The sequence below is a fragment of the Netta rufina genome (genome assembly GCF_964035555.1).
Source record: "Netta rufina genome assembly, chromosome: 5".
In the NCBI taxonomy this organism is placed as follows: domain Eukaryota; kingdom Metazoa; phylum Chordata; class Aves; order Anseriformes; family Anatidae; genus Netta; species Netta rufina.
This window is the reverse complement of record NC_140128.1, coordinates 35,197,535-35,218,982: the sequence shown is the minus strand read 5'-3', so window position 1 is coordinate 35,218,982 and position 21,448 is coordinate 35,197,535.

The window sequence follows — 21,448 nt, the reverse complement described above, 5'->3', positions numbered from 1 at the left end:
GTAATTCATTGCTCTCTGACTTACAATGCAAATGTTAAGAATTTTTCCCCATTAAAGAAACATGTTAAGAAAATTTGAAAGCTGTTGTGAAATCAAGTACTGCAGTATATGCTAATGTGAACATAATTTATTCAAGTAGAGCATTAATATGTCTTTGTAAATAAGGACTGCAGAAGCAATTGATAAACATTAACTCGGTGTTTTGTTTGTTTTTTTTTTGCAAAAAATCCTTCCTCACCAGTACGAGATACTACTACTAACTGCTGAAAAGCATGTGTGACTTTCCACACATATATGACTTTAAATAAATGGAAATGGAAATCTGAGAAGGGAGAGATATTCCAAATTATTGCAGTTATTCTAATAATGTGCAGCTGAATACTTCAAAACAAAAAAAAACAAAAAAAAAAACAAAAAAAAAAGAAAAAAGTATTGAAGCTTTACTTATTAAATGTCTTACTAAGTATGCATTCTGCTTGTAATGAGTCTAGGCAGCTTTTCACTTTCACTAGGTGTTCTAGTCTTGAAGTCATTCGTTTATTTTTGCCTGATTACAGGGAGTAGCATCAGGTTCATGGTCTCAGATCTAGTTGGCCATGATGTTCATGTTCATGCATGAGGTCTCTCATATAATGTCATATGTGAAAAGTTTGAGAGGTAGTCTACTTTCTCTGTGAGATACCTGCTCTCATGACAAACTTATAGTTAACTATATTTCTATATCTTCCTGTATTGGTTTTGGGTTTCCTCTTTATAATTTAAGATTAAGAACAAATGGAAAATGGAATTGAGTTATTAGAGCCAATTTAAATTTGTTTCTGTTAATATTATAACAACGGCCAGACTGTCCTTTTTCACAGAAGACTTAAAACGTAAGAAGACTGAATTAAGAAAAATATATATATATATTCAAGGATTTCACTATTTATTTTAGGTTAAATTCATTATTTTTCAACATTTAATTACAGCAGTCATGTTTGAAAGTTTTGCTGGGAAGATTGGATAATCTTAGATCTGTGGTTATAAGAACTTCATGTTTATAGTTTAAGTTATTACAGATTATTACCAGTATCTGTACAAAGAGAAGGGGACAAATATTTCTTCTTCACTCAGATACAACAGACTGTATCTGATCTGTGTTCTGTAGTGATCAAGAAGGAGGTCAGCTACTTCACAGAGATGTCTCAGAGAACTAATTGTCCAGAACAGAAGAGAAATAACTGGAGTCACGGCATTTCTATTTGATGACTTAGGAAAGCTGGCAGAATTGGAGTTGGAGCTTTTCAGGAGGGAACAGAGAGTGCAGGTCCTGTTCTGGACTTCTGGTTTGTACAGGACCCCGTGAAGGTACCTTTATTACATCTTATTGGAGGTCTGCAACAAAATGCCTATCAAATCAGGGAAGGATATGAGTTTTATTTTATTTTGTGGGCTTTTAATTACCATTTCCTGTAAGTTCTGGAGTTTCGGTTACAGCACTACGTTGAAAGAAGAGTATGTAACAAGGCAAGCTTGAAAGGTCACATGTGTGATGACTACCCTTTTATCAATGCAAACATTAGTAGCTCCTTGTCAAATGAAATTACAAGCCACAGCAGATGTGCTTGGCAGGTTAGAAGTCAGACTGGACACTCCTGTTTTCAGTTTAGATGTCTATTACTACTCTCTACCATTCCTTGTCTAATTATTTTTTTCTTAATGTTTGAAACTAAGCAGTTAGTACTATTGTTTAGTTGTCACAATATAAGGTGAAAAAAAAAAGAAAAAAAAAAAAAAAGAAAAAAAAAGTTATAATAGACCTGCAAACACTAGTGAAAATTAACCAGCAAAGCTAAGCTGCAGAAATTCTGGAAGTACAGTGAACATGAGGTAACAAACTGTATTTACTGTGATTTCAACTCTCTTCATACCCAGACAAAAATCCAGAGGTACTAATCCTACAATTCCCCTTGCATTTACATGATTTCTACCATGCCATGTCAACTTTTTTTCTAGCATGATTAGCTTAGAGAACACATTTTCGCTTGTTGCCTCACAAGGTACTGTCTTTAAAAGTGTTTTTATTTAAGATTAAGACAAGACAAGAAATGTTCTTTCCTTAACTGCCTGCAATTTGGGGCTGCTGCAGAAGCAATTTGCTCTGTATCTTTCTACTGCACCATTTGTCTCTCACCGTTTTTGCACCCATGTTAAAACATGCACGTACACACACAAGCACACTGTATTTATAACTATTATATATATATTTAGATACTCAGACATACACATAATATATATGCTATATGTATATGTAACACATACATGTATATATAACACATATGCTATGCCTGTGTGTATAAATTGTTCAGCCCTATACAGATCTTTTGCTCTAGATTTATGCATCATTTCTGTTCCACTTATACTCCACACAGAGAGAAAAGATATAGAATATCATATTTTATTTTTTATTTTTTAAGAACTTTGTTGCCAGTATTGGTGAGAGCATATTTTCAATAATGTGTGTTCTTTGACAGCCTGTGTGCTAGAACATAAAGATTAACATAACTCCTGGAAGTGGATACAATGCAGTGAAATATAATTTCAGGTGCACAAAGCACAGCTGAGGAATCATTTTATAGCAGGACTGAGTGGTTGCTGAACTGCAGACAGAGGAGGATGTGGGAAAAGTCTGTATATAACAAAAACTATATAATTGTAGTAAATATGCAAAAGATCTGTATCTGAGCAACGTCTTTTATCTGTGGGATTTAATTACAGTAACTGATTATTTTAAAGGTTTGTATTAATAGACCACTGGCAATTTTCTGTCTGGGTTGAGAAGAACAAATATTTGATAGGTACATTTTTCCAGCTATATATCTATATATATTTTCTAAATTAGAATCACTTTTTTTTTTTTTTTTTCATTCTCCCAATGATACCAAACAGAGCAACAGATGTAGCAAACAGAGTTTAATCAGGAGACAATATTTATCAGTGTTTTAAAAGCTGCTCTTAATATGAAATTGTAGAGTTATTGTTGAATTGTTACATTGATTGTAAAGGGTGATATGCACTCATGTGGATGTAGCTTTTGACAGCTGTTGAAGAATGAGATTGAAATAACCATAGAAAATAGAAAAGTTATGAGTAAAGCACAAACATCATTATTACCCTGTTGGGTACAGAGTATTATATAACTGAAATAACAAGAACTTCCTTATGTTAGAATTTACTGCTTGCTCTAAAGTGCAGCTGCATTTTCTAATGAACATTACGACCTTCACAATTTTCTTCAGATAATATTTCCCATAATTGTTTAAAACTTGTGTTTCAGAAACCATTGACTTTAGAAGGGTTTATTAGTCATATTAAATTCCAGTCCTTTTGTTTATTAATCTGCTCCCAGACCTGACAGTTCTTTGGTTATTCTCTCTTGGATTTGCTCACATGTTTTTTCCTTTTGTTTTTCCTGCTTGAGTGGAGCAGATCATGGGGAGTATATGTTGTATTTTTCCATTTGCAGGTTCTTCTCAGGGCAAGAGGGAGAGAGAAAAAATATGATACGTCCTTTCAGTTCTCTTCTGATGATTCCAGAACAGTTTGCAGGCAGCCCCATGTGCACATCTGAACAGTAAAGCAGGTGCTGTGAAAGGGGGGGATTACAACAGCATAATGGACCATCACCATGCCTCTCGGTGTCACACTACTTTCCACATGTATGTCCAACTTCCAATCTGACGTGTATCAGCAAAAGGATCAGTGTTGATAAACACAACTCTAGTGTGTTTATGAGCCCTTTATAACAGGCAACATGAATAACATAGAGGAGTTTTAAACCTGGTTTTTGAATTTAGCTACATATTCTTTGGTTCCTGTTCACTAACTCTATACTTCAAAACAGTCTAGGACTATAAATTAAACTGACAAAAGTTGAAGCTTTTGGAACTTACAAAGGAATCAGAGTTAATGCTAAAGTCTTCAGCTTGTACATATTATATAATAGTTTATATCATATCTTTAATAAGAAATCCATTCAGAGTACTTGAATGTATCTCCTTTTAATAAATATATTAGCAAAATCTGGATTGCACAGGAACTTAAAAGGGCTGGAATGGTCTGCGGATCACATTACTGACTTCTTGAGAGAGAATTATTCTAACAGAGTCAACAAGCTCTGGACTGAATCCTGAATGCAGAAATATATCTTTAGCCAACAACATGTTAACTCCACTGTCAAATTAGAATAATTTATGTGGAAAGTCATTGAGGTCGGTTATGTTTTTTTTTTTTTTCTTTTTTTTTTTTTCCTGTAAATCCATCTATAAAATTCTAACCTTCAGTGTCATCTAGTGCATAGAAAATAGAAATTTGGGCATGAAAGTGCTAATGGTCCTAAGTCTTCGTGTAGCCTGATTGTGCTTATAAGGGAATAAGGTCCTTTACTGGCCTTGGTTGACTAGTTGACATCACGTCCAAATTTACTACCTATTTTATAGGTCAATTTTGATATCCCTGAAAACATTTTTTGTCCATGTTTGCATTTCTTTAACTGACCATTGATGAATTATTTATTGACACAGTTTCTCTAGTGCCAGCCTGTGACATATCTTTTACCATCCCATGCCTTTATTCCCCTATACTGTATCCTGTGCCTCTTCTTTATTATTTTGCCATATATAGCTAGGCTGGAAGATCTGCCCTATGAACAGAGACTAAGGACAATGGGGTTGTCTAGCCTGGAGAAAAGATAACTAAGAAGAGACCTCACTGCTCTCTGTAACTTTCTGAGGTGGTGAGATGGTTACCTATGACAGGATGCATGGGAATGGCAAAAATCTGCACGAACAGAGCAAAATTCTTTACTGTGAGGGTAGTCAAACACTGGAACAGGCTTCCTAGTGAGGTGGCAGATGCTCTATCATTGTCAGTGTTCAAGAGACATTTGGAGAATGCCCTCAGTAATATTCTTTAACTTTTTTTGGGGGCAGAAGAGGTTATTCAGTTGGACTAGATAAACTTTGAAGGTCCCTTAGAACTGAACTATTTTCTTCTCTTCTTAAGCCTTCTGTTATCATACAAGGGATGTATTTCTCTGCATTTCTCCATTACATTAGAGGCACGATCATCTCATTCCATACAGAATAACTACTTATTATAATTATATCTATAATTATATCTATAAAGCTATGGTTATAACATAAGAAGATAAAGGGTATTAAACCTAACCAGGCATTGTCATCTGATCATGAGAGAAAAATATTGTTACAGCTAAATCAAGTCAAAGAAAAACTCCAGGAAGACTGAGGCAAGATCAGACAAAATAAGCCTGACAAGCTGCAGTACTGAGGCTTTATAAACTCAGAACATATCCTGTCATCAATTACTAGCAATGGAAATACTGTATTACTGGGCTATGGGATAAAACAGATAGCATGTGTATTAAAAATGCTACAATACAGTCCCTGTATATCCTAGTTTAGAGTATCTTGAATATTATCAAAAAGAATCAATTTAAGAATCAAAAGTGTAATCTTAGTTGTTATAAAATGGCCTAAAGTGTTTAAAGACATAATTAAATCTATGCTTTGTTGTTATAGTTGTTTTGTTTTTTAGTTAGTTTTCGACTACCACTTCTCTACAATTAAAGGTAGTCTAAATTTAGTCTAAATAAAGCATCCTGAAAGAAAAAGTACTGCGGAAATCCATGCCAAAATAGGTAATAGAGCCTGCAGTGATTCAGCGATCTTAGATAGTGAAAATCTATTTCTGAGAAATCTTTACAACCTGCCAATTCCACTTTAGAAGACACTATCCTTCTCAGTGTGATGGTTGGCTTCCCTAATGGGATTATATTTCTCACAGGACTTTCCTAAAGTCTTATTCTTATGTTCTGTTTATTTTTTCTTTCTTTTTTTTTTTTCTTTTTTCTTTTCTTTTTTTTTTTTTTTTTTTTTTTTCTGAACAGATTTTGAAAGTATAACTATATCGACATTTGAAGTAAACAATTAAGTCTTGCACTGAGATATTGTTCTCTAAGTGAAAAACTTGGTGAATCATTTTATCTTGAATTTTCAAATAGCTAACATAATTGAAGGCATATTTGTATGGCAGCTCTAAAATTCTTTATATTGAAAATTTTTGCTTTCATTCCTCCAATGATCAAATGAAACAATTTGAAGTTGTTTGCAAAACAGTCTTTTAATATAGTAAAAACAAACTCCAGAACATGCTGCTTTGCTTCTGATCATTGCTCAGCTGTTTGTCTTCCATATGCCTTTTATCCTTTATTCTTGAAAGTGACTTGTGTTTCCAGCTCATATATGATACAAAAATATACATTTTTTAAAGCTTGGGGAATTATGTTTTAACTAGGGAAAGGTGCATTCTAGTCACACATCTGTGACCTCCCCATCCCTAGACGTATGCCTATAAACCACATTAAATCATTTGTCAGTTTATTTATAGTTTATTTTCCAAAGATTTGCACAGCTTAGACTTAAATATTTCTCAGCCATGCTACTACATCTAAATGTTTTCTATTTTAACTGCTTTACTTTCTTTAAAGAAAAAAAAAATATTAGCAGCTTCTCCTTTTGATACTTCAATAATTTCCCTTCTGCTTAGTTTATATGTGGAAGTCTGCACAGTTTATATGTGGAAGATGTGGTATTCCACGTATAAAGAAATACTATAAGTCTGCATCCGTTTCTCTTCATATATATTTTTTATAACTCTTTCTTGTTGTTTCCTTTTATTAACTTCAGTTCTGTAGAATATTTAACTGGCCATATCACAGAATTCCTCCCCAAAATGTACTGCAAGCTGCTGAAGTGTCTGAGATCCCAGCCAGAGTTCTCCCTCCACAATAAAACAGTTTCATAAGCAAGCAATAAAGCTGAACTGCTATGATTTTTTCTCATATGTGCCGTATTCTTCTCCATTCTTCTCTCCCCTCTTTTTTCCCCTCCCATTTCCACTGTGTCCCTTCTTTTGGCTTACTGCCCACTTCTAGTACAATACTTCTGTTTTGCCTTTCTGTACCTTCCCTACCCTCTATTAAATAGGGAGGTAGTTGGAGAACAGGCAAAAGATGCTGTAGGTGACTGAGAGAAAGCAGTGATGCAGTGCCTGCACAGTCCCAGTGCAGGGCTGTGGATTATCTAGTAGGCTGTAGCTTTCTCTTAGAAGGGGAATTTATAGTCTTTGCAACCTATCCAGTAATCAATTTTCACACATTTTTGAGCATCTGACTGTCTCTTTGAGAACTTTTATTCTCCCACTTGTTTAAAAACAATGAACAAATACGTTAAAAATAAAAATAAAATTGCAAATACAACTGACAACCTGACGGGCAGATGCAAGACACTGCTTTAGAAAGAAAGCAATCCAAAAATGATGAAGTGGTGCTGCAATACAATCATCTAAGGAATTATACTAGATCAAGCTGAATACCGAAAAACAGAGTAAGCAAAGACAAAAGACAAAGAATATCAAAAAGGTTGTGTTCTGAGTTGCATTAACAGCAGTGGCACATATATGAAAGAGAGAGAGAGAAAGAGAGAGGGAGAGAAAGGGAGAGAGAGAGAGAGAGAGAGAGAGAGAGAGAGAGAGAGAAAGAAAGAAAGAAAGAAAGAAAGAAAGAAAGAAAGAAAGAAAGAAAGAAAGAAAGAAAGAAAGAAAGAAAGAAAGAAAGAAAGAAGGAAAAAATTAAAATTACATAAGGCTTGTTGAGGAATGAAATCTGACAAATTTAAAACCAAAAAGAATAAGAATAAAAGGCAGAAATAATAGCGGAGAATGTAATTCACCCAAAACATCACCTTTTTGTCTTGTTCAAACATTAAGAGATGGATAATATAATATTTATGAAAAACTCTCTGCATTTAGAAAGATGTTTTTGTGAAGAAACTTTATAGCCTGTAGTTTGATGTTAAGCTAAGCAAAATAGATGTGACCATGATAGTAAGGTTTTAATGTAGGTTTTAATTAACTCATACTTTGAGGGACCTCTCAGAAGAAGGTTTGATCTGAGCCTTTGTTTGAAAGCTATGCAGTAACCTATGTTGTGTTATACAGCCTTGAATTCAAGGCCATTTTCAGTACTTCAGAATGTTTACATTTTTATCTTTTAATTTACTTACACATAACACTGATAACAACAGCACTTCTAGAGAAATGCATACAGCCTTTGTTTGTATATTTAAATGATTTTAAAATTTCACTTATTTCTTAAGGAACAAAATACAGTTTATATGCGTCCTATTTCACCAGGAGGTTGGGAACATCTTGATCTCAGATGGAATGAGTTGTTTCAATGAAAAGTTACAAAAAAGTTACAAAATCCATTCATTGCAAAAGCCATGAATCAATCTATCCAATATACAAATTAAGTATAAAAATAATTAAAAGTTAAAAAAAATATATTTTACCAGGTCTTTGTTTTATTTTTGTTACTGAATATTTGGCAATCACACAATATCAGACTTATTTGCACAAATAATTTTAAATTTAGGGAGAAAATAGAGTTGATTTTATTTTTTACTTGATTCTAATTTTTAAAAGATGACAAAACACCATGAGTTCTGACACTAGTGATAAACTCAAATAATTTCTAAAAGAGAATACCACATTGTTTTGTATATTTGTTAATCAGAAATCATTCTAATTTATGAAGGCCTAGAAACGTGGAGAAAAAAACAAATTCTGTTCTCCAAGGACATAGTTGAATTCCAATATTTTGCTGCAACTTAAATGAAGATAAGATACTGAAACTTTCATTTTCTTTTCCAGCAATTCACACAATAACTAAAATTGGGAAAAAAAAAAAAAAAAAAAAAGTAAAAATAATGTTGCCTTTACTTCAGTGGCCTGCTTTCACAGCTTCATTCACTACAATTAGGTAAGGTGAATTCCACATTTTTTTTTTGCCAAAAATACTACTGAAAATAATTTTCCATGAAAATTGGGTAACAAAAATAGTTTCCTATTTCATGCCTCCATAATTCTTGCTCTTCACCGTGGTTCCACAATCAAAAGAATTTTCTTAATTACTGAGTTTTGGTTTTTAGTAATCTAATCCACTGTGGCTTTCACCAATTCCCTCCTCAAGCTACTCAAGACAAGTATTAACTGTAAATAATTTGTCTGTTCTTCTAATAACCAGGATCCAGTTTTTCAAAGACAACTCCAACCTGCTGTGAGTGTTCTTTGCAGCTACTTCTGTTAATGATTGCCACCAAAATAATCATCGGCAAAATAATGCAGTCCTGGTTACTCTTGTTTGATTATTTTCTGGAGTTTAAATTCTGCTGTTCAGTCCTGGAGGTTATATCTTGATCTCCAATTTATGAAAGCAGATTTGAACAGTTTGAGCAGAATCAGATAATATAAATGGATCAAACCCAATAGAAAGTTGATGGAGATGGCTGAATGTTTGAGGTTCTGCTAAAGTATTTACCTTGAAAAAATGAAATAAATCAAATACTGTCATAGGGCTGGGCCTATGTAAACTCATATGGAAACTACTTTTTCAAAACCTTATTGTATCACAAGGGCTACTTAATTTTCCCTCAAGCCTTAGTGTTCAAACCTTCCATATCTCATCTTCCTGACATTGCCTGGCTTTTCCTGACCTGCTCATTTACTTAAAGGCTTTCCTTCCAATAATTTTGCTTCTTAAAGTAGTTTCCAAGGATTAGGGCTAACATTAAGTCTTCCACTTCAAAAGACTTCTTGCAACAATTCCAGTTGTACCACTTTGTCCAAGTCCTTTGGCCTTTGATCACAATTCATTACAACAAATGCAGTGCGGAATTTAAACAACCACACAATGTTCTGAATATATGAAGTTCCTCCTTCAAACTAATGCTGCTTCACAGAATATCTCCATGGAGATCTGAAGCCTTCTGTTTTAATTGTCTCTATATATGTGTCTAAACTTAAGAACTGCACATATTCATTGTGGTAGCCAGAGAGTAAATGGGGTAATACTATACCGCCATTGTAATCATTTGGGTTACATATATTTTCAATTTAATTTTACGTATTTTATTGAAAATAGCTATTTAACTTTTTTTTTTTTTTTTTTTTTTTTTTTTTTTTTTCCTTCCTGGATAATTGGAGGCAAATTTCATATTTTTATATCTTTACATATTAGGGACATAAAAGCTGTTCCTGCATCTGAGAAGATAAAACATTTGCTTTAAGATATTAGTGCCAGGCTTAAAGGTAAGGTATTCTTTTTCCATCTAGCCTGAGCCATAAGTGTATATGTGAAAACCATTCAGAATGGCTGCTTGGCCATCCAAGAGAGGAAGTAAATGGGTCTCTCCTGGAAGCAGTTTCTTTTTAGTTTTTGAGGTATGGTCCCAGGATCTGGCAGCAGACCCTACTTCATTCTGCCTGCTAGTACCTGAGTACCTCAGACATACCAGTCTTTCTAGTAATCCCCCTCATCTTTGAGGTAATTCTCTGCATAAACATAATTTTACATGAGGAATTTATTTTGTATTTTAAACCTGCAATGGCACATTAAGATAAGATCTTTCACATAAATAATAATAATAATAATATTTTTATGGCATATAAAATTGTCTTGTGATGAGAATAGTGTTATTTAGCAGGCTGATCCCCACCCCATCTCTCCCCTGAATTCCCAGTATTTCTGCCAGTGATTGGATCTTAAATCCTTAGCTACTGCTGGCTTACTAAGGATGGCAACTCTATGCTGTCATCCACTTCTACATTTATCATGGCAGAAGAGTCACTATTTCAGGCAGTGTGCCTGCAAGTAGTACAGAATTTCCACTAGAGATAGGTCCCCTACACCTTCCCTCTCAAGGATTAATTCCTGCTCTTCCCAGCAGATTCCTCCAAGCTTATTGTATTAACACTATATTCTTTATGATGTTTTCCAACTCTGGCTGTATTTCTTTCTCTTGGGTTAAGCAGTCCTTAGTCAGGCAAAGATTTTTTTTATTCTGAAAATTCTCTGTGTTATTTTTTATTTTTCAGCAGAAACCAACTCCTTGAACCTTACTCTTTTTCTCTTATCTATTCAGTTAAGTGAACCCCTCTCTTTGATGGTACTTTCAAAACACTTATTCTTGCATGTTTTTAGACCATGATTCATGTGGCTTGGCTGTTGGAACATAAACCGCCTTGGCTACAGCATTTGAACAATCCCTTCAGGATCTTCAAGTTTCAGTTGTCCTGCTCACTATAGTGACAGTTACTATTGCAAAACCTTTATTTCTGTCTTATGATACGGTTTCCTAACCATGCAGTTTACATGGAAGAATAGATGTGCATATTTATGTATATATACACATATATATTTACCTTATGAATTTTGTGCATCAATATTTATGGAAGCTGAGAACTTGATAGGAACACAGCTTTAAGGCTTACCACATCTGTTGATGTAGAATGACTTGACTATGTGCATTTTAATGGCCATATTAGGTTATGGTAAAATGTAAATATAATATATTTAAACCTCTAAAATATACAACGTTATAGATGTTTATAAAGGACAGGTGACAAAAGGACATTGCACTGGACTGAATTACACTAACCTTCAGATTTGATGTTTATTGTCTGTATTTAGCAGGAGACTTGTTCACATCAAAATGGATCTCTGTCTTACTGCATAACTGCTTTCTGAGGGCCTCCTCCTGGACGATCAAATATGCTTTCTAAGCCACTGTTGTAGAAGTAGACTTACACAACTCATGTAGCAGCAATTAAGGATTTATTATATACCTTTATAGCAGATAACAAAGTTATATTGCATGATTTTAACAGCGCTTAATCAGTATCTAAACATTATTCATTTAACACAGTGGTCTAAAGGAATTTGCGACAATAGAAACAGTGACTTAATTAAAGATTTGCGAATGGTAAGGTTCACTCAAGAATTACTGCAGGGTCCCTGGGGAAAGGGGTGAGGGGGAATGTAGAGGGATGTTTCCAAATCCAGTTGCATGCTTGTAAAACGCACACTAGTGAATTACTCACTCTACTTCCTCATCAGTGTTTGTGGACGAGCTTGTTCCTCAAGGATTCAGCCATTAGATGCATTTCCCTGGAGGGGTATCCTGAGAGGTGTTTCAGTTCAGGGGGTGATTGAGAATGCAGCCTGATGCAGTCCTTGGAGAGCTGAAAGAGTTCTTGCTTGGGAGAGCCATTTATAGGATTGTGAGACCATTGTCTTTTGGTCGGTAATTTTCCATAATTCAGATGCTTGTCAATTTGTTTAGGAATCAGGCTGTGCAGTCCCCCCCCTGTGCAGCACTTAGTTGTATTCTTGTCAGTTAGTACCACTTACAGAGGGGATGGGATCCGAGGCCTGTATCATATAAACAGGTGTTAAAGGGAGCAAGGCAAGAAGTCAGGCTTCACTGCACTCCGTAGATAACAGAGGAACGGTGTCAAGATGACTTTTCCTTTGATTATGGAGAGGAAAGAGATGCAGTGCCATATTTATTTGATAAAGTGATTGCTTTGTATTCAAGTCCGGATTCCTTCACATTGAGGCCTGCTCTATTTCACAAGGCTGAGCAAGACTTACGCCAAGTACAGGAGCAAAGCACGCCTATCCCACTGTATCACTGTATAGGAGTGGAATGTTACCTGCCACAGCTATTCTGAGCTTCGCTTGTTTGCCTTTTTTTTTTTTTTTTTTTTTTTTTAGTGGAGTGGGGCAGGGTGTTCCAAGTCTTTCACTAGTAACTCTTCAAGCTAACCAGTTCTTGGGACCCTCTAGGGCTTCCCTACTGAAACAATTTTCTCTTCCCTAAACCTTGTTCATCTGTAAGGATCTAGGAGATAGTTTTGACATTATTCCTATTAAATTATAGACTGGTTTTTGATTCTTTGGAAATGCAAACACACCTGTTCTAAAACTGCCTATTAACATCTCTTGATCTCTTTTACTAGTCAGGTGCTCTTTTCCCCATTTGATGACTAAACATGTACATTCCAATGTAAAGTGTCTCTATGTACAAAACCTTACATTTTATATCAGCTTGTAAAAGGGGAAAACATACTTAATTCAGCCTTACAGATGGAAAAAATGCCTGCCATTCATTACCAACTCTTAACTGAGACCTGACATTACGTTAATCAACACTTTGGAATGATAATGGTCTAGGATAAATGTTGACCAGACTAGCCTTTGAGGAATACTGTAGCAATTCCCAAGAAGCATTGAAATGGCATTTTCCAATGAGAAAACAAACAAAGATCTTTTAATGGAAATGCTATAATTAGAGCCACAACTGAACTGCTGTACAACTATTGAGATTAGGTGCTTAGATTAAAATTCTTGAAACAGAACTTCAAACATATAGATATAATTATTGAATCATAGGAAATTAGCCTGGAGAGGATGTTCTAAGCCCTTTAATCCTTCTCTCTCTCCTGTGTTGTAAGCATTCCAGATAGATGTCTGTTCAATGAATTACATTTATTGATAAATGCCATGTACTGGATAATCACATATAGACTTCAGTTAAATTTTCTCAACACCTCATCTAAATCTTTGTTGAAACTTTAATCCATTATTCCTTAGCCTACTAATCCTGGATATGGAGAACAAAGCAACGTTTATTATTGTTATTATTATATATAGGGTTGTCTGAGGGCTCCTCAGAGAAGGTGATGATCCCGATACCCTGTCTGGAATTTTATTCTTCTTGCATTCCTCCAGGGGCAACTGTTCCTGCTGCTTCCCTAATGTGCCTGTATACCAATGCACAGAGTATGGGAATTAAACAGGATGAGCTTGAGATCTGTGTTTGGTTGCAGAGCCATGATCTCATTGCAATCACAGAGACATGGTTGGACAGCTCGCACGACTGGAACGCTGTCATAGAAGGCTATGTCCTTTTTAGGAAAGACAGGCTGGGGAAGCGAGGGAGTGGGGTTGCCCTTTGTGTGAGGGAGCAATTAGAGTGTACCCAGCTCCACCTGGGGGAGGGTGATGGACAAGTGGAGATCTTGTGGGTGAGAATTAAGGGGTGGGTTGCTATGGGGGTCACTGTTGTGGGGGTATGCTACAGGTTACCAGATCAGGAGGAGGAGGTCAATGAGGCCTTCTACAAGCAGCTGGTAGTAGCCTCAGGATCACGGGCACTGGTTCTCATGGGGGACTTCAATTTTCTGGACATCTGTTGGGTAAGCAAATCAGCACGCGCAGTCCAAACGGTTCCTACAATGCGTTGCAGACAATTTTCTGATGCAGGTGGTGGAGGAGCCGACGAGGAGGGGGGTCCTCCTGGATCCTGTCCTTACCAACAGGGGTGGGCTTGTTAGGGATGTGAAGGTCGGGGGCAGCTTGGGATGCAGCAACCATGAGATGCAGTTCAAGATGGAACTTGGTGGAAGAAGTAAGGCTAAAAGCAGGATTGCAACCCTGGACTTTTGGAGAGCCAACTTCAACCTCTTCCGGGACCTGCTTGGGAGTATCTCATGGGCTACGTTGCTAGAAGGCAAGGGTGCATGTGAGAGCTGGACTACATTTAAGCAGCACTTCTTCCAAGCTCAGGATCGGTGCATCCCTAAGAGTAGGAAATTGGGGAAGGGGGACAGGAAACCTGTGTGGATGAGCAAGGAGCTCGTTGATAAGATCAAAAGGAAGAGGAAGGTTTATGAAATGTGGAAAGAGGGCCTGTCCTCTTGAGAGGAGTATAGAAGTGTTGTAAGGGCCTGCAGGGATGCGACAAGGAAGGCTAAAGCCCACCTAGAGATGAAGCTTGCAAAAGAGATAAAAGATAATAAAAAGTTGTTTTTTTTTTTTTTTTTTTAAGTATGTAAACAGTAAAAGGAAGACTAGGTATAATGTGGGTCCCTTGCTGAATGAGGGGGGTGTCCTGGTAATGGGAGATGCTGAGAAGGTGGAGATACCGAATGTTTTCTTTGCTTCAGTCTTTGATTCAAGGACTCCCCTCTGGGACTCCTCGACCCTGGAGGGGGGAGAAAGAGTCTGCGAAGTGGAGATCTTGTTGACAAGGGAGTGGTTTGGGAGCATCTGAGTGGGCTCAAAGTACACAAATCCATGGGTCCCGAGGGGATGCATCCACATGTCCTAAGGGAGTTGGCAGAGATGGTTGCCGAACCGCTCTCTATCATCTTCAAAAGATCCTGGAGAACAGGAGAGGTGCCTGAAGATTGGAAGATAGCCAATGTCACTCCGGTCTTCAAGAAGGGCAAGAAGGAGGATCCAGGAAACTACAGGTCAGTCTCACCTCTGTCCCTGGAAAGGTGTTGGAACAGCTTGTTCTGGAATCCATCTCCAAGCAATTGGAAGAGAAGGTTATGAGGAATAGTCAGCATGGATTCATGTCCTGGTTTCAGTTAGGACAGAGTTAATTTTCTTCCTAGTAACTGGTAGAATCCTATGTTTTGGCTTAGGATGAGAAGAGTGCTGATAACACCCCGATGTTTTAATTGTTGCAGAGCAATGCTTACACCAAACCAAGGACGTCTCGGCTTCTTGCTTTGTCCTGCCAATGGGCAGGCTGGGGGTGCAGCAAGAGCTGGGAGGGGACAGACCCAGGACAGGTGACCCAAACTAGCCAAAGGGGTATTCCATACCGTCTGACGTCCTGCTAAACAATATATAGGGGTGGCTAGCCGGGGGAGGAGGGCCAGACTGCTCGGGGTTAGGCTGGGCATTGGTCAGCAGGTGGTGAGCAATTGCGTTGTGCATCACTTGTTTGTACACTTTATTATTACTAGTACTATTATCATCATTGTCGTTATTATTATTATTGTTATTATTATTGTTGTTATTATTATTTTCCTGTCTTAATAAACTGTCTTTATCTCAACTCATGGGCTTCACTTTCCCATTTCTCTCCCCCATCCCAGAGAGGGAGGGGGAAGGGTGAGCGAATGGCTGTGTGGTGTTTAGCTGCTGGCCAAGTTAAACCACTACAATTCACCAAGGGGAAGTTGTGTTCGACCAACCTCATTGCCTTATATGATGGCATCACCACCTGGGTAGATGAGGGGAGAGCAATGGGTGTCATCTTGCGTTGGGTCTGTCTGAGCTGGAATCACCTTTTCCCTGCAGCAGCCCACACAGTGCTGTGCTCTGCACTCGTAGCTGGAACAACACTGATATCACTCAAGTGTTGTGTCTATTGCTGCATAGTGCTGGCACAGCATCAGGACTCCTTCCAAGCTCCCAAGAGCCAGCAGGCTGGGGGTGGGCAAGTGATGGGGAGGGACATTGCCAGGGCAGCTGACCTAAACCAACCAAAGGGATATTCCATAACACCTGATGTCACACTCAGCAATAAAAAGGGGGGCTCTCGTGGGGGAGGGGGCTGTTCCTCCTGAACAACCACTACGCATTTTGAGGGCCAGGACGTGGCCAAACATCACTTGTTGATGGGAAGTAGAGAATAATTTTTTTTTCCCTCTCTCTGTGCTTCCGTGCGGACTGATTGTTTCTTTTTTTTTCTCCCCATTCCCTTTCCCTTTAATTAAACCTTTCTCATCTCAAACCTTGAGTTCTCTGTGTTGTATTTTCTCCCCCTTCCTCTTTGAGGAGAGGGGGAGTGAGAGAGCGGTTGTGGTGGAGCTCGGCTGCCCACCTGAGTAAAACCACCACACATCAACCTTGACTTTAGCAAGGCTTTCGATACTGTCTCCCATGACATCTTGATAGCAAAGCTGAGAAAGCGTGGGATAGAGGAGTGGACTCTAAGGTGGGTTGAGAACTGGCTGACTGGCCGAGCTCAGAGGGTGGTGATTGGTGGCGCAGAGTCTGGCTGGAGACCTGTGACTAGTGGTGTTCCCCGGGTGTCGGTGCTGGGTCCAGTCTTGTTCAACATCTTGATTGACGACCTTGATGAGGGAATAGTGTCTGCCCACAGCAAGTATGCTGATGACACAAAGCTGGGAGGAGTGGCTGACACGCCAGAAGGCTGTGCTGCCATTCAGCGAGACCTGGACTGGCTGGAGAGATGGGCAGGAAGAAACCAAATGAGGTTTAATAAGAGCAAGTGTAGAGTCCTGCACCTGGGAATGAACAACCACGTGTATCAATACAGGCTGGGGGATGACCTGCTGGAGAGGAGCTCTGTAGAGAAGGACCTGGGGGTCCTGGTGGATGACAGGTTGACCATGAGCCAGCAGTGTGTCCTGGTGGCCAAGAGGGCCAATGGGATCCAGGGGTTCATTAAAAGGAGCGTGGCCAGCAGGTCAAAGGAGGTGATCCTCCCCCTCTACTCTGCCCTGGTCAGGCCTCACCTAGAGTACTGTGTCTGGTTCTGGGCTCCCCAGTACAAAAAAGACAGCGATCTCCTAGAAAGAGTCCAGCAGAGGACCACAAAGATGATGCAGAGCCTGGAGCATCTTCCTTATGAGGAAAGGCTTAGAGACCTGGGTCTGTTCAGCCTGGAGAATAGAAGACTGAGAGGGGATCTCCTCAATATATATAAATACCTGAGGTGTGGGAGACAGAGGGATTTGGCCAACCTCTTTTCAGTGGTTTGAAGGGACAGGACAAGGAATAATGGTCACAAGATAGAGCACAGGAAGTTCCACACTGACATGCGAAAGAACTTCTTCACGGTTAGGGTGATGGAGCATTGGAACAAGCTGTCCAGGGAGGTTGTGGAGTCTCCTCTGGAGATTCACAGCCTGTCTGCACGCTTACCTGGGCAGCCTTCTCTAAGGAACCTGCTTTGTCAGGGGGGTTGGACCTGAGGTTCTTTTGAGGTCCCTTCCAACTCCTTCGATTCTGTGATTATTTGACTTTGCAGAGCTTTTTGGACACAAACAAACAACAACAACAACAAACAAACTAAAAAACACTATTACTGTTTTTAACCTTTGTCATTTACTTCTTGACTAAGCAAGACCAGATCCTGTAATCATTTATTACATTTCATGCTTCTAAGATCTATTTTCTCAGTTTTCCTTTTTGATGACTCTGTCCAAACATTTTTCTTTTTCTTTTTCTTTTTCTTTTTCTTTTTCTTTTTCTTTTTCTTTTTCTTTTTCTTTTTCTTTTTCTTTTTCTTTTTCTTTTTCTTTTTCTTTTTCTTTTTCTTTTTCTTTTTCTTTCTTTTTCTTTTTCTTTTTCTTTTTCTTTTTCTTTTTCTTTTTCTTTTTCTTTTTCTTTTTCTTTTTCTTTTTCTTTTTCTTTTTCTTTTTCTTTTTCTTTTTCTTTTTTTTTTTCTTTTTCTTTTTCTTTTTCTTTTTCTTCTTCCTCTTCCTCTTCCCCCTTCTCTTTCTCTTTCCCCTTCTCTTTCCCCTTCCCCTTCCCTTTCCCCTTCCCTTTCCCCTTCCCTTTCCCCTTCCCTTTCCCTTTCCCCTTCCCTTTCTCTTTCTCTTTCTCTTTCTCTTTCTCTTTCTCTTTCTCTTTCTCTTTCTCTTTCTCTTTCTCTTTCTCTTTCTCTTGCTCTTGCTCTTGCTCTTGCTCTTGCTCTTGCTCTTGCTCTTGCTCTTGCTCTTGCTCTTTCTCTTGCTCTTTCTCTTACTCTTTCTCTTCCTTTTCCTTTTCCTTTTCCTCCAAGTGTATCACAACAAACTATATCCAATATTGCAATACTATCAGTGCTAATAAAATATAAACAAATACATAACACTTACAGCTGTTGCATTTTGCTATTTCCCTTTGTACAACAGTATTCATACTGTTGACACCAGCTCAGCTTGTGAAAACATTCTCTGCTCATAGAACAGATCTATTTTATTCACATATTTAGTGCTCTTTGGAAGACCTTGGGTAGCTCTGTGAGACCCCAAACTCCATTTTCAGTAATTATACTTCATTAGTTCTATTTTTTTACATATACCTTGTTTTCTGGTATGGATATCAGACATGTTGGTCTTTAGCTATGTCAGTCCCTAATAGATGCTTGTAAAACAATTTGCATTCATTTTTATGAAACATATTTTTAAATGATTAGATTTATTACTGCATTTCAGGAATTTCATTTCTGAATCCCTGTAGAACACATAAGTTAATATTGCATCATTTGGCTATTTGTTAATATTCATTTAACATGTTTATCCTATGTTCATTTTGAAAAAGTTTTACAGCCTGCAAAAAGCTTCTGAACTCAAATGTCCTGAACCTTCTGAACCATCTTGGAGTTGTCTGCATCTCATTAAGATGAATATGAAGAATATAAAGCATCACTACATTTATGACAGTTCCCATTCTGCCACTTCATCTCACTTTGCACAATGTGAGCTGCAGATAACACTTCTCTGGAACCAGTTTTGCATCTTTCTCGAAATTGTATTATATTATTTCCCTAATTTGTGGATGAAAATGTCACTTGAGACATAAGCTTCACAGAAAACAAATTATGTGACTTGTACTGCTTCTCCATCTGCATCGACAGCTACAACATAGACAGAAATTAGATTGCCTTGTCAAAGTTTGTGCTTGATGGTCAAAGTTGACCAATATTCAACATCATGTTTTCCCAAGTGCTTACACATAGCTGATTTGATTGCTGACAATATTTGAGTTAATTGAAGTTAAACTGATTGTTCTGATATCCTCAATTCTCCTTTTCTACTGTGTAGTTTCAAGATGTGTTTCATATGGAATCAGTTTAATAATATCTATTACTCATATAAAATATATATAACAACAAGAGGATTTTTCATTAAATTTTCCTACAGTAATGTCATGTCACAGATACCTGAGTGTCATGACATTTTAAATGATTGTAAGTATTTTAAAAACTGTAAGTATTTCAATGTCTGTGGCCTTTAGTTTTAGAATTCATATGAATATTGGGAGCTTAACCAGAACACTGCTTATAGACATCTGCAAGAAACGTGGTAGTCACACTCATTCCCAAGAGAGATTAGTTTATTCCAGGGCTGGAAACAAATTGGTGAAGATTTTGGAATCATGGATTTGGATGTCAGTATCTCTTAGGAAGAAAGTAGACCAATTAAGTTATTTTGTAGATTTCTTTAAAGTATGCTAATTTAATTTTATTCTTCTGTTTTAAAGAATAATTATTTTTAAGAAAAATTACATAATCAAAAAAATGCATTCTTAATACTAATATATTGGGAAAAAAAGTTCCTTCATTAGATAAATTATTAAATATCAAAAGCTGATTTTGTACTGCATATTTTCATTAAAAGTATATTTCTATTAAATGCAGATGCTAAAGTTTTACATTGTAGAATTAAGTCAGTAACGGCTAGAACTATGTTAGCTTTGTCTTAAGATTATATTGGGGACAGTCTAGCATATGTTTGCATTACAATTTATTACTAACAGGAGCAATGCACAGTTTGAAGAGATGTCTTTAAGATTCATTTTTGGATAAAACTCAACAAACAGAACAGAAGCACTAAGCAAATCCAATAAATAAAAAAGAAGATAAATTGGATCCAAGTGCCCATATGCTGTGTACAAATCAGGTCTATTATCTTTGCTTACCTTATGGCAGAGATATCGTTTATAAACCATCTTCATTGCTAAGCAGAGATAAAAACTGTATGCTAAAAATACATTATAGCTTATCTCTCACAAACAGGTGAGGAATCAGCTCTTTCTTTTGGAAAACAAAACAATGGAAAACTAGGTGTGTGTTTTTACTGTGTTTATTTAATTGCAACACACTGCAAACACAACTAACAAAAAATACCAGCTTCTTCTTCCCATACACAATGTATTCCATCTGCTCAGACTGAATAACATCAGCTCAGCATCAGTCATCTCTTTCCAGACACCTGAATATCAGAATTCAATAATACTGCAAAATTATTAAATCACAAGGCCAAAAGGGTCAAAATTAATACCCATTGTGGCTGAAAAATATCCAGGCCAGTCCAACAGCTGGTGGTTTGAAGTACATTTTAATGATTAGGAGGAAGGTGGATTGTTTTTTTTTCATTTCATGTATGTTTTATATGACTGCTACAGACTTCATATTTTCAGATATGTTGCTGGATACAGGAAATGATCCTGCTCGTACATATAGGAAAACCAAATTCACCTCAGCTTTTCTGATGGTATTTCAATCTGATCCTACTCTCCCCCTCATCCTTGTTATTTAAAGTCTAACAGGGTTGGTGACAGAGTGATGTGTACTGGGGAATTAAACTTTTAATTTTTTTCATTAACAGAGGCAGACTCTGTCATTAGAAACAACATAAAAAATAATAATGATAACAAAGATTGAATATAAGCTTGTTATTTTTACAGATTTCATGTGTTTCTTTAGTCAAGTAACTCAAGCTTCTACTGTAATATAAAATCCAAAATAAGTGTATATGATAATGTATATATGTGATAATATGTCATGATCTTTATGTTCGTCTTTGATTGGTTAACTTATCTGTAAAATATGGCCAAGACAGAATCACAGAATCACAGAATCACAGAATTTTCTAGGTTGGAAGAGACCTCAAGGTCATCGAGTCCAACCTCCAACCTAACGCTAACAGCCCTCCACTAAACCATATCCCA